General features: G+C 43.5%; 1 pseudogene; it reads left to right on the forward strand.

Moving 5' to 3' along the window:
- The first annotated feature begins 4,745 nt into the window (after positions 1–4,745).
- Positions 4,746–5,412, forward strand: LOC115279739 (annotated as a pseudogene).
- The last annotated feature ends 8,061 nt before the right edge of the window (positions 5,413–13,473 follow it).

Raw genomic sequence — 13,473 nt, forward strand, 5'->3', positions numbered from 1 at the left:
AGGTACAAGTTGTATTGCTCTTTCCTATACAGCATGCATGTTCCTGCTTCAGATAATGGCATCTCCATTTTCCTTCAAAGAGCCCCTCTGCCCCCTCTTTAAGCCTCTAATGTTTGGGGGCCACTCCACCCCCTGGGTTCACAGAGGGCAGATGACCAGGCCTGCCAACAATACTCCACCCCTTAGTCCCTGCAATAGGCTTATGGGTGGGAGTGTGATCAGGGTGTAATCTGGGGGGTTTTGCTGGAACCATGAGGAAAGAGAACCCCTTTCCTGCTGGGGTGTCCTGGGAGCAGAGGTTGGGACCGCAGCATCCACAGACACTTACGCAGAGGAGAGAACGAGTCCCAACGACTTCACTTGCGCTCCTGAGTCCAGTGGCACCCCAAAATGCTAGTTACCTGAGCCAATAAGTCTCCCCTTGTTTTCTTTTCTTTCCCTTGGCCAGTCTGAGTTGTTTCCTGGAACTTGCAACCCAAAGAGTCATGGCTAATGGACAGGAGAGAAACAGAAGAGATAGAATCTAGACTTTCAGAGACAGCAAGAAGATGAGGTAGTGTGTGGGGTCAGCAGCAGGACATGGCCTTGCCACTTTGCAGCTTGTGAGACAGGAAGCTGGGCAGAAATCGGGCTCTGGCTCCCGAAGGACTGGCTGATCGCCCCCAGGTGCCCCTTTGTGATCCATGAGGGATGGCAAGTGGAGTAAACGTAGTCCCTGCGAGAGAGGGTGTCATGGTGTGGAGACATTGAGCATCATTGTGGGGCCCAGGGCCCAGCAGGTGGCTCGATGAACGGTTGCAGGTGTGCACGAGTTGATACGTTCTAGTAAGTTTACTGCCAGACTGGTCCTGAAAACACAGCTCCTTCTGGCAAGAATCCCCTTCTCACCTGGCATCCAGGACTCTCCACGGATGGTCCAAGCACCTTCCCCAGCCTCTGGAATCCTCTATCCCTCTGTCATTTCCTTCTGTGAGACCCAGAAAGACACCTCCTCCATGAAGTCTGCCCTTGGATTTCACCTTGTTTTTATGGATCTCTCAGGACCGTGTCTTTCCACGCCTGGGAGCGGGAAGGGGAATCTTGGTGTAGACGCAACATCCACGCTGGGTAGAGGCAGCAGCGGAGACTGAGGGTTAGACTGCAGATGCCTCGCAGAAACCGACCGCCTTTGCCCGAGACGCGCAGGGAGATTCCAGCAGGGCCAGGGGGCTCCACACAGGACGTGGAGCTGTGTTCACGCCACGCCCTTCTTTTTAAAAAATATTTGTTTATTTTTGAGAGAGAGAGAGAATGCAAGTGAAGGAGGGACAGAGAGAGAGGGAGACACAGAATCTGAAGCAGGCTCCAGGCTGTCAGCACAGAGCCCGACATGGGGCTTGAACCCATGAACCAGAGGAGCATGACCTGAGCTGCAGTTGGGCGCTTAACTGACTGAGCCACCAAGGCGCCCCTTACGTCATGCACTTCTAATCTCTAGGGACAGGGTGATGCCCTTGACCTGGGAGTAGGCCTTCGACTCAGGTCTCCTACCAGACCATGAGCCCCCGAAGGCAGGCAAGGAGCTGGCCTGTTTCTACCAGCCTCCTGGTGCCATTAGGGCAGTTGGATGGTGGACAACTCCAGACTCTGAGAACTTTCCAGAGGCTCTGAAACTCCACTCTCACATTCCCAAACCAGGCTCTAATTGAGATTTAGTTTGGAGTCAGCATGTGACCTATATTTGTGGGCCATTGGTACAATTTCACACCAGACTAAGCTGCCTTTTCATTCCTTTTTTAATAAATAAAAAAATCAGATAATAAACACCAGTTAACTTTTTTTTGCCATTTCTGTCTCAGACTTTTTTTTTAAGATGCAAAAAATAGCAGATGAGATGATACAGCATATTCATTGCCTAATGACAGGCACTGCACAGTTTCCAGTTAGTGAGGGTCCTTCTTCATGTCCCCTTGGCCACCCAGCTAGGCATCTCTAGGGAATCTATCCAGAAGTGCCGTAGCACCTTTGTCTTTGCCCTCTATTGCCAAATTTACATTCCCACCACAATGTGTGAGGGTTTCCCCAGATCTTCTCCGACACCTGATATCATTAGGCTTAAATGGTTTTCTTATCACAAGGGTGTGAAATAGTACCGTGTGCTTGATTTAATGTGTATCTCCCCAACTGCTAGAATCCCCATGTGCCCTTTCAGGCGATTTTTAATCCACCCCATCACCCCTTTGGCCTCCTCCCTCCCAAGACTGGGCTCCTGTAGGAGGCATAGCCGCTGGGAGAGTCAGGTAAGCAACTTAGCCTCCATGTCCTTGTCTGTGAAATGGACAAAATAATGGCTAATTGATGAGGTTTAGACAATGCAGACCAGGTCTCTCAGCCTCCTAGGGTCCAAAGACGCAGTCTGTCTTACTTCTGCAAGCCATCAGGTCTGAGGTGACACTCGTTTTTCTCGAAAGGAAGGGAGTCTGCATTGATGAGTGCAGGGTGCCATTTCAGTTCAAGCAGAGCTTCTCTGGAGCTGGGGTAGCCGAGAAAAGCGAACTTTCTCTGCACAGGAGGCTGAGGAGGAGGAAGCGGGTGAGGCGGAGGAGAAAAGGAGTCACACTCAGAGCCCCGTTTTGTGGGCTGGAGAACCTGCGTGCCGCAGGGTCCCCTGCTCCCTGGTGGCAGGCCTCCATCTGCTCTCCATAGAGCCCAGGCACGTGGCCTCTCCTGCCCGGGGGCCTTGGCAGACCTCCGAGGGGGAGGCAGAGCCCAGGGTCAGGTCAGGCTGACACCACCAAGAGGAAGCATCTGTTGTGCGAGACACACCTGACAGATGATTTATTTCTGCCCGAAGTTCCCCAACGGCCCAGCCTTATCTCTGCTCCGCAAGGCCTCCCAGGCCCCAGCACGGAAGAAGTCTGCTTCACTCAAGACAGCAGCGAACCATCCAGGGTACTGCCTGAATTTTCCTGGACATTTTTCCTGGGAACAGGCTGAAGCAACTTGTTAGCCATCAAGCCACCGTCAACTTACCTGAATTTTTCAGCTACCCAAACAGCCGTGGCAAATCACCTCCAAAGTCACCCATTTCAGAGGTGCAATTTGATGAGTTTTGGCAAATATGGACACTTGTCTGAACAGATGTAAGTTGTCCAAAATGCATGATTTCTGTGGGTTTTGATCCCACTACTTGAAAACATGAAATTGGAGCACACGTACCCCAATGTTCATAGCGGCACTGTCAACAATAGCCAAATCATGGAAAGAGCCTAAATGTCCATCACCTGATGAATGGATCAAGAAGATGTGGTATATATATACACAATGGAGTACTACATGGCAATGAGAAAGAATGCAATCTGGCCATTTGTAGGAAAATGGATGGACCTCGAGGGTGTCATGCTAAGCGAAATAAGTCAGGCAGAGAAGAATAGATACCACATGTTTGCATTCATAGGTCTAACAGGAGAGACCTGGCAGGGGACCATGGGGAGAAGGAGGGGGAAGGAGCAGGGGAGAGTGAGGGACACAGATCATGGGAGACTACTGAATACTGAAAACGAATCAGGGACTGAACGGGGAGGAGAAGGGGGTGATGGTCATGGAGGGGGCACTTGTGGGGAGAAGCACTGGGTGTTATATGGAAACCAATTTGACAATAAACTATTATAAAAAAAAAAAAAGAAAAGAAAACATGAAATGGCAGCTTTTCCCAATCAGTGACAAGAACACTGCCCCACCTCAGGAAGACCAGCAGTGACTGACTGGATTTTAACAGAAACATTTGCGTAGTTGGTAGATGGAAATGGAAAGTGAGCACATGATTTAGTGATGCCTGTTCTCCATTTGGGTTCACACATCTCCCTGAAGTGCCTTTTTAGGTATCAAAACCATTAAACCAAGTATCGGGAACCAGGCTTCCGAATTGCTGCCTCACAAAGTGTTCATCAAGATTTTCAAAAATAATGAAGAACATGCAATCACATTGGCACTCACTAAGAATGTCATGACTAATATTTGTGAGACCAAAAAGATCATGTTGTTAATAAATATATCATTTTAAATATTGTATATCTTGACCTTGTAAAATGTGACTTTTGTATATGTCTTATAAATGAGTGAAACAGTACCAAAGGACACGGCAGACCCAGACACAAGGAACTGGGTGCAGGTTGTTCATCTGGGAGGTGGTTTGGGGAAGTGGAGGAGGGCCATGGGGGAGGAGGCGCAGAGAAGGGTGCAGTAGTGATAGGTTGGCCCCCTTCCACAGAGGCTCCATGAGGCATTATAAGGAATGCCTTCCAATAGTCCCATAGAGAGATGGGGAAGTTGGGAAATTGTCCTCTGAAAAGCTTTCCTCCTTTGGTTGAGAGTTGCTCCTGGGATGTTAACTTTTTGCTACTTTCAGGCTTCCTGAATGCTAGCTAAGCCAGCTTTGGTGGTGCTGGAAAAGCCTTTAGTCTAACAAACATCGGTGGTGGGAAGCTGTCACCTGTGTGGGAAGGAGCCACCCCAACTGGTGGTGAACTCAGCCCTGGGCTGAGGACATATGGGGTGATCATCTACAGTGTTTGCTAACAGCTCTGTGCTTGTAAATATCTGACTGAAAACGTGCATCTAAAACTGAATGGAAATACTGATCTGGAGACCGTTCAGAAGGCCATGATCAACCAGTAACTGGGAATCACAGGTGTTTGAATCCAAACTCCACTTTTGTTATTAACAGTGAAAGCATACTTTTGCCTTCGACAGTGCACGGCAGGAAGATGGCGGTACAAATTTCCAAGAAGAGGAAGTTTGTGGCCAATGGCATCTTCAAAGCTGAACTGAATGGGTTTCTCACTCAGGAGCTGATGGAAAATAACCACTCTGTAGTTGAGGTCCGAGCTACACCAACCAAGACAGAAGTTATCTGGGCCACCAAGATGCAGAATGTTTTGGGCCAGTGGATCTAAGAATTGAGCGCTGTGGTTCAGAAGAGGTTTGGTTTCCTTGAGGTCAGTGCAGAGCTTTATGCTGAAAAGGTGTCCACAAGAGGTCTTTTGTGGACCCAGGCAGAGTCTCTGCTTCCTACCTCCTAGGATACCTGGCTGTGCGGAGGGCGTGCTACGGTGTGCTGTGGTTCATCATGGAGAGTGGGGATAAAGGCTTTGAGCTCATGGCGTCTGGGAAACTCTGAGGATAGAGGACTAAATCCGTGAAGTTTGTGGATGGCCTGATGATTCATAGTGGGAACATTGTTAACTAGTCCGCAGACACTGCAGTGTGCCATTTACGGGTGTGCAGGGCGTCACAGTGAGGACTGGGCTTGCCTGGGCCCCGCGTGCTAAGACTGGCCCTAAGCAGCCCCTGCCTGATCATGTGAGCCTTGTGGAACCCAAGGATGGGAAGCCAGAGCCACCTGCCATGACACAGCCAGCACCCACAGCATAACAGGGTTTTGTTGGCAGCTGAATCTGGAGTCTGGATATGGCATTATAAATACTTTTGATAAAATCTTTAAAAAAAAAAACAGTGAAAGGACACCTGTCCTTCCTGGCCACGATCCACTCTGTTCCCCTGGCACCTAGCCCAGATTATTATATGGATGAACTCAGTTAAATCATTAAGGAGCAGACAATAAGCATGCTGCCGAGACAGAAAAGACCTACTATGTTTTTAGACAGAAGAACTTACCATTGAAATTACGGTCATTCCCTTTGCATTACTCTTCAAATATAATGTAATTCTAATCAAATGAAGGGAAAGTCGTTTTGTCAAAATTGTTATGCCTTTCTTTGAAAACCTCCTAAAAATCACCCCTTAATGCTTTTGAACTCTATTCTTTAATTTCTTTAGTGTTTATTTATTTTTGAGAGAGAGCGAGAGAGAGACAGAGACAGAGAGAGAAGGAGAGAGGGAGAGAATGAATGGGGGAAGGGCAGAGAGAGAGGGAGACACAGAATCCAAAGCAGGCTCCAGGTTCTGAGCTGAGCTGTCAGCATAGAGCCCGACATGGGGCTCGAACTTGTGAACTGGGAGTCATGACCTGAGCTGAAGTCATATGCCTAGCTGACTGAGCCACCCGGGCGTCCCTGAATTCTATTTTTAATCCACTTAACTGAGGTAAAATTTTCATACCCACACAAAATACTTTAACCACCCACTTAAAGCCTGCACTTTGATGACGTTGGCAAACATATGCACCTCTGAAGGCGGCCGCAGAGTTGAGGCACAGAGTACTTCCATCACCCCCAAAGGTTTCCTGGTGCACCTCTCTCTCTGCCCTTCCCTCCCTCTTCTGCGGTCCCAGCAACCGCGGATTCATTTTATGTTACCAGAGATTAACTTGCATTTTCTAGATTTTCTGTAAGTGGAATTACCTAGTATGTGTCTGGCGTCTTTCACTCAGCACAATTATTTTGACATTTGTCCACGTGGTTTGTCCATGTTATGATCGGGTAGTTTCCCACTGCACAGATATACCACTTCTGTTTGCCTGTTATGTCATTTACGTTGCTTCTAGTTTTTGACTATTGCAAATAAACAGTGAACATTCATGTACAAGTCTTTGTGGGCATGCACCAGTTTTCTGTTGCCTCTGTAACAAATTTCCACAAATTTAAGGCTCAAAACATTAGCCATTTACTACCTCGCAATTCTATAGGTCAGAGTCTGGGCACAGCATTGCTCATTGGGACCCTTTAGCTAGGGTTTTCCAAGGCTGAAATCAGGGTGTTGGAGACCTTTGGGTCTCATCTGGAAGCTCTGTGGGGAAGAGTCCAAGTTCATCTGTTTCGTCGCAGCTGTAGGACGGAGGCCTCACTTCTTTCCCAGCCAGCACAGGCCAGCCTCTGGGCTTAGAGAGTGCCCTCTGGCTTTTCTTCTTGGCCACCTATGACTCAGCACATCAATGACACATCAAATATTTCCTATGCTCAGCATCTCTCTGACTTTTCTCCTGCTGCACCTCTACTGACTCCAGCTGGAGAAAATTCTCTGCTTTTAAGAGTTCATGTGATCATCTTCGCCCCGTATGATATAGGATGATCTCCTTTAGTTACGTTTGCAAAACCCATCTTGCCGTATTTATGGATTCCAGGGGTTAGGATCTGAACATCTTAGTAGGCAGTTCTATCTACCATAGGTTATATGTTTTAATTTATATAGACTTAAACACCGCAGTGGAATGCCTAGGTTGCAAGGTGGGTATGTTTTTAATTTTACCAAAAAGAAAGAAAAAAGACAGTTTATATTCCCACCAGCAGGATGTGAAAGTTCTATTTGTTCCATATCCTTGCCAACACTTGGTATTGTCAGTCTTTCTTTCTTATTTTAGCCATTCTAAAACATAGCTTCTTTTGCATTTCCCTGATGACAAATGATGTTAAACACTTTTTCATGCGGTCATTGGTCATGTGTATATTTTCTTTTGTAAGCTGTTTATGCAAATATTTTGTCCATATTTTTTATTGGGTTATTTATCTTTGTATATCTGATGGTAAAGATTCTTTCTGTGTTCTGTGATTAAATGCTTTGTGAGACATATGAATCAAGTCATATTCCAATCTGTGTCTCAACCTTTTTATTATGTTAGAGTGACTTCCCAAGAGCTAAAATTTTTAATTATGATAAAGTGGAGATTATCATTTTTTTCTTTATCATTCATGCTTTTTGTGTTCTAAGGAATCTTTGCCCACCTTAAAATTACAAAGATTTTCTCCTGTTTTCATCTAGAATTTTTATCACTTATAATTTTGCATGTAGGTTTGTGACCCATATCAAGTTAATTTTATGTATGATGGGAGTTAAGGGTCAATGTTCTTGTTTTTCTAATGGATGCCCCGTAGTTACATTTGTTGAAAGCTTCCTTTTTCCTTACCCTATTGGCTTACCATCTTTGTCAAAAGCAATTGAAAATATTTATGTGTGGGATGCCTGGTGGGTCAATCAGTTAAGTGTGTGGCTCTTGATTTTGGCTCACGTCATGATCTCATGGTTGGCTAGTTCAAACCCCGAGTTGGGCCCTGTGCTGACAGCACGGAGCCTGCTTGGGATTCTCTCTCTCTTTCTTTCTGCCTCTCCCCCACTCACACATGTGTCCACTCTCATTCTCTCTCAAAATAAGTGAGTAAACTTAAAAAAATATGTGTGTTGGAGTGCCTGGGTGGCTCATCAGTTAAGCATCTGACTTCAGCCCTGGTCATGATTTGCAGTTCATGAGTTTGAGCCCCATATCAGGCTCTGTGCTGACAGATTGGGTGATTGATATATATGTCTACTTTTGTGCCAGTATCACACTGCTTTGATTACTACAGCATTGTAGTATAGTTTGAAATTTGAGATTTCCAGCTCTGTTATTCTTTCTCAAGATTGTTTTGGCTATTCAAGGTCTTTTGTGGTTTCATACACATTTAAAGATTATTTTCTCTAGTTCTGTGAAAACTTCTGTTGGTATTTGGTATGGATTGCACTAAATCTGTAAACTGTTTTGATTAGTATGGATATTTGAACCATATTAATTCTTCCAATCCATGAGCATGGTATATCTTTTCATTTGTTTATGTCACTTTCAGTTTCTTTCATCAAAGTTGTATAGTTTTCAGAATTTTGAGAAAACTAGCTATAATCACCATGGGCTTATCAGTGGGTGGAGCTGGTACTCTTCCTGGCTATCTGCAATTAGCCACTGCCACACTGGAAAGCCACCAAGGGTAGGACTTGCTCCATGGACAGCTAGCTAAGAGGCATTGCTGTAGGAACTATGGGTGTACTGTCATGAGGGGTTGTCTTCCCCTCTCCCCAGAGCAGGAGTTGGTTTGGAGAGATAATGGATGGGGGCTACTGCCAGGTGTGGCATGGTAGTAGGCACTTTTGAGGGGCATCTTCTAGTGGCATATGGGTTGGGTGGAGTGGCTCTACAGGGGAGCAAGAGGGGGCACCTGCTTGCTAGCAAGATAGATGGAGAATGTTAGAATTGGCTCCTGCAAGTGTCCAGGTACCTAGGCTCTGAGAGGGCAAGAATGCTAAAGGCAAATGTTCTATGTTTATTGAAATGATCATTTGTTTTTTTCTGCTTTATTCTGTTAATATGAAGAATTACACTGATTGATATTTAAATGCTAAATATCTTTATTAGATTTTGCTGGTTTTATAAGATTAGTTGGAAAATGTTAACCTCTTCTTTTCTGCAAAAGGGTTTGTATAAGATTGGTGCTATTTCTTCCTTGCAGTGGTAGCAATCATCGGTGAACTGTCCAGGTCTAGAGTTTTCCTCTGTTGGAAGGTTTTAAACTACCAATTCCATTTCATTAATAGATATGTAGGACTATTAACAGATATGTAAGACTATTCAGGTTTTGCTGTATTTTGTATTAATTTTTGCAAGTTATTGTCAAAACAATTTGCCTATTTCTTTTTTTTTTTTTTACCCTGATCAGTCTAGCTAGATGTTTATCAACTTTGCTGATCTTTCCAAAGAACCAAAAGAAGCACTTGTGAAGCAGACATGGGCCCAACCCACACAGAAGAGCCCTGTCTCCCAGGCCCCAGAGCTTAATGTGGAACCACTCAACAGAGCGCAGCCCAGATGAGCCAATTTCCAGCCAGCCAGCCTGCAGATACAGGAGCGAGAATAGGTGATTGTTGCTTCCAGTAACTGAATTTTAGAGGTGCTTTGTTAAGCAGCTATGGCTGACTGATAACTTTTTATAGATACTTCATCTAACCAATTCCTTATGGATGGACATTTAGCAAAGTGAATGATTCCAAACAAAGCTTGGCTCATCAAGAAGATGTGGTATATATACACAATGGCGTATCACATGGCAATGAGAAAGAATGAAATATGGCTCATTTGTAGGAAAGTGGATGGACCTCGAGGGTGTCATGCTAAGTGAAATAAGTCAGGCAGAGAAGGACAGAAACCATATGTTTGCACTCATAGGTCTAACAGGAGAACAGGAGAAACCTAATGGAGGACCAGGGGGAGGGGAAGAGGGAAAGAGAGTTGGGGAGAGAGAGGGACGCAAAACCTGAGAGACTATTGAATGCTGAAAATGAACTGAGGGTTGAAGGGGAAGGGGGAGGGGGGAAAAGGTGGTGGTGATGGTGGAGGGCACTTGTGTGGGGGAAGAGCACTGGGTGTTGTATGGAAACCAATTTGACAATAAACTATTTAGAAAAAAATAAAAGCACACTTTTCAGGAATAAAAAAAAAGCACTTCTAGAAGGCTTATCTCTAGAAGAATTGTAGAGTCAAAGGGTTTGCACATTTAAACATTTTAAATAATATTCTTGAATTATGCTCATCAATGCTATGCTGATTCACATTCCCACCAGCAGTTTGTAAGTGTCTATGTCCTCACAATTCCAACACTAAAGGTTAAAACATTTAATTTCCACTGATCTACTAAATGAAGTATAATATCCATTTAAATTTCCCTGAGCATCGGAGTGGCTTAATAGTTTCCATGTGTTCATTGGCCCCTTATATTTCTTCTCTGAATTGCCCCTTATCTTCTTTTTTCTTCTATAAAAATAGTTTTTCCTTTCCTGATTATTTGTAAGAGATTCTTATATATTCTTACCCTTTTATCTGTTAAAAATATTACAAATATTTTAATTTGGAACTTCTTTTTAAACTTCATGGTTTAAAAAGATGCTTTATAGTATCCTTTGTTGGAGAGAAGTTTAAAGCAGTTAAAGCTGTTCAGTTTTTTCTTTATATCTACTAGATTTCCCTAAGAATGCTTTTCGCATCCGAAAAGTTCTTAAAGATTCTATCATATTTGGGGTGCCTGGATGGCTCAGTTGGTTAAGCGTCTGATTCTTCATTCCAGCTCAGGTGATGATCTCGTAGTTTCTGAGATCAAGCCCCACTTGGGAGTCTGCACTGTTAGTGCAGAGCCTGCTTGGGATTCTTTCTGTCCATCTCTCTCCCTCTCCCTTGCACGTGCACGCACTCTCTCTCAATAACAAGCTAACAAACATTAAAAAAAAACAAAACAATTCTATCATATTCGCAACCATTATTTTTATAATACTTTTTATTATTTTACATGTTTAAATCATAGGACATTAGTTTTATTCTTTTGAGTGAAGTATAAGGTTCTTTTTCCAAACAATAGTGATTATTCATTTCATCAGTGTTTATCAAAAATTCCATTATTACTTCCTTAATCTGAAATGTCAAATTAAAACTAAATTTATGAGTTGTTTCTAAAATTCCCACCGTATTCCACTGATGTCTCACAGTCTTCTGTCTATACTATGTTGTTTGATTGCTAATGTCTTAAGCCATATTTTGGTATTTATGCAAAATACTTCCCATTGCTCTTCAGATATATGTGTATATATGCATATATATTTTTTAATGTTTATTTTACTTTTTGAGAGAGAGAGAGGGAGAGAGAAAGTGAGAGAGGAGGAGGGGCAGAGAGACAGAGAGAGAGAGAGAGACGCAGAATCCAAAACAGGCTCTAGGGTCTGAGCTGTCAGCACAGAGATGGATGCAGCCAGCGCTCAAACCCACGGACCGTGAGATCATGGCCTGAGCTGAAGTCAGACGCTTAATCTACTGAGGCACCCAGGTGCCCCAATTTGGATATATTTTTTATTCTTGGCATTTGCACTTCCAGATGAACTTGAGAATATTAACAAATTCATAAGAAAATCTATGTGGATTTTGTTTGGGATTGCATCAAATATATAGGTTAATTTGTAGAGAATCATAGTCTGACAACTTTGAGTCATTGCACCTGATTTACATATTGATTTTTAGAAATCCTTGGGTCACCTGGGTGGCAGTTGGTTCAGCGTCTGACTTCGGCCCAGGTCATGATCTCAGGGTTCAGGAGTTTCAGCCCCACCCCGCATCTGGCTCTGTGCTGACAGCTCGGAGCCTGGAGCCTGGAGCCTGCTTTAGATTCTGTGTCTCCCTCTCTCTCTGCCCCTCCCCCACTCACACTCTGTCTCTCTGTCTCTCTCAAAAATAAACATTAAAAAAAAACCTTAAAAATTATTTGGTTTTCTTCATGTAGGTTTTGCACAATTCTTGTTAGCTTTAGTCTTAGAGTTTGTTTTTTGTTGTTCTGAAGGGAATCTATTGACATGAAAATCTTTTATCTGATATATGAGGCCAAAAATAAGGTTTATAGCATTTATGATGTGATCCCATTTTTGTAAAGAATATATCTGCATATATGGATATCTGTGTGTACAGAAACTCTTTGAGTATAACTGTTCATTTCATTCTCTGTCTCTACTAGGTCGTTCTCTTTTGGGGAAGGAGCCATAGTCTGACGACTTTATATGTGACACATAGAGGCTGTAACATCTCAGTGGCTCGAAACATCCTTGTAAAATGAATGAATGAATGAAATAAAGGGATATTGAGTGACCTACATAGAAAGATAATTATCTTTTTTCTGACTATATAGGATTATGGATTTCCTTAACTTCTTTCTGCTTTGCTGTCTTTTCTGGTTTTTCTCTTGTGATCACATATTATCTTGTACTGTACAAAAATAAAGAAGATGATTTTCACTTGGAAAAAGAAGAAAGCCATAATGAAAGCGCACCATAGTACGTATCTTCCATAATACTTGTAATAATTTAAAATTCCAGTAAAATTAACATGCAACATTATATTAGTTTCAGGTATACGATATAGTGAATCAACAATTTTATATCCGACTCAGTGCTCATTATAGGAAGTGTATTCCCTTCATCGATTTAACCCGCCTCCTACTCCCCGCCCCTCTGGTGACCACCCATTTGTTTTCTATACTTAACAGTCTGGTTGTTTTTTTTTTTTTTTTGAGAGACAGAGAGACAGAGTGTGAGCAGAGGAGGGGCAGAGAGAGAGAGGGAGACACAGAATCCGAAGCAGGCTTCAGGCTCTGAGCTGTCAGCTCTGAGCCCAGCGCGGGGCTTGAACTCACAAACTGTAAGATTATGACCCGAGCCTAAGTCGGACACCCAACTGACTGAGCCACCCAGGCGCCTCATTAACAGTCTGAGTTTTTTTTAATTTTTTTTTAATGTTTTATTTATTTTTAATACAGAGAGAGACAGAGCATGAGAGGGGGAGGGTCAGAGAGAGAAGGAGACACAGAACTGGAAGCAGGCTCCAGGCTCTGAGCTAGCTGTTAGCACAGAGCCTGACACGGAGCTCGAATCCACGAATGTGAGATCTGACCTGAGCCGAAGCCGGAGGATTAACTGACTGAGCCACCCAGGCGCCCCAACAGTCTGGTTTTTTTATCATTTGGTTCTTTTTTCCTCTGTTTGTGTGTTTTGTTTCCTAAATTCCACATATGAGTGAAATCATATGGTATTTGTCTTTCCCCAACTGATTTATTTCACTTAGCAGTATATTCTCTAGTTGTATCCATGTTTTTGCAAATGGCAAGATTTCATTTTTTATGGCTGAGCAATATTCCAGCATGTATATGTATATATATATATACACACACACACACACACACACACACACACACACACACACACACA

This window comes from Suricata suricatta, chromosome 16, assembly GCF_006229205.1.
Source record: "Suricata suricatta isolate VVHF042 chromosome 16, meerkat_22Aug2017_6uvM2_HiC, whole genome shotgun sequence".
NCBI classification, from domain to species: domain Eukaryota; kingdom Metazoa; phylum Chordata; class Mammalia; order Carnivora; family Herpestidae; genus Suricata; species Suricata suricatta.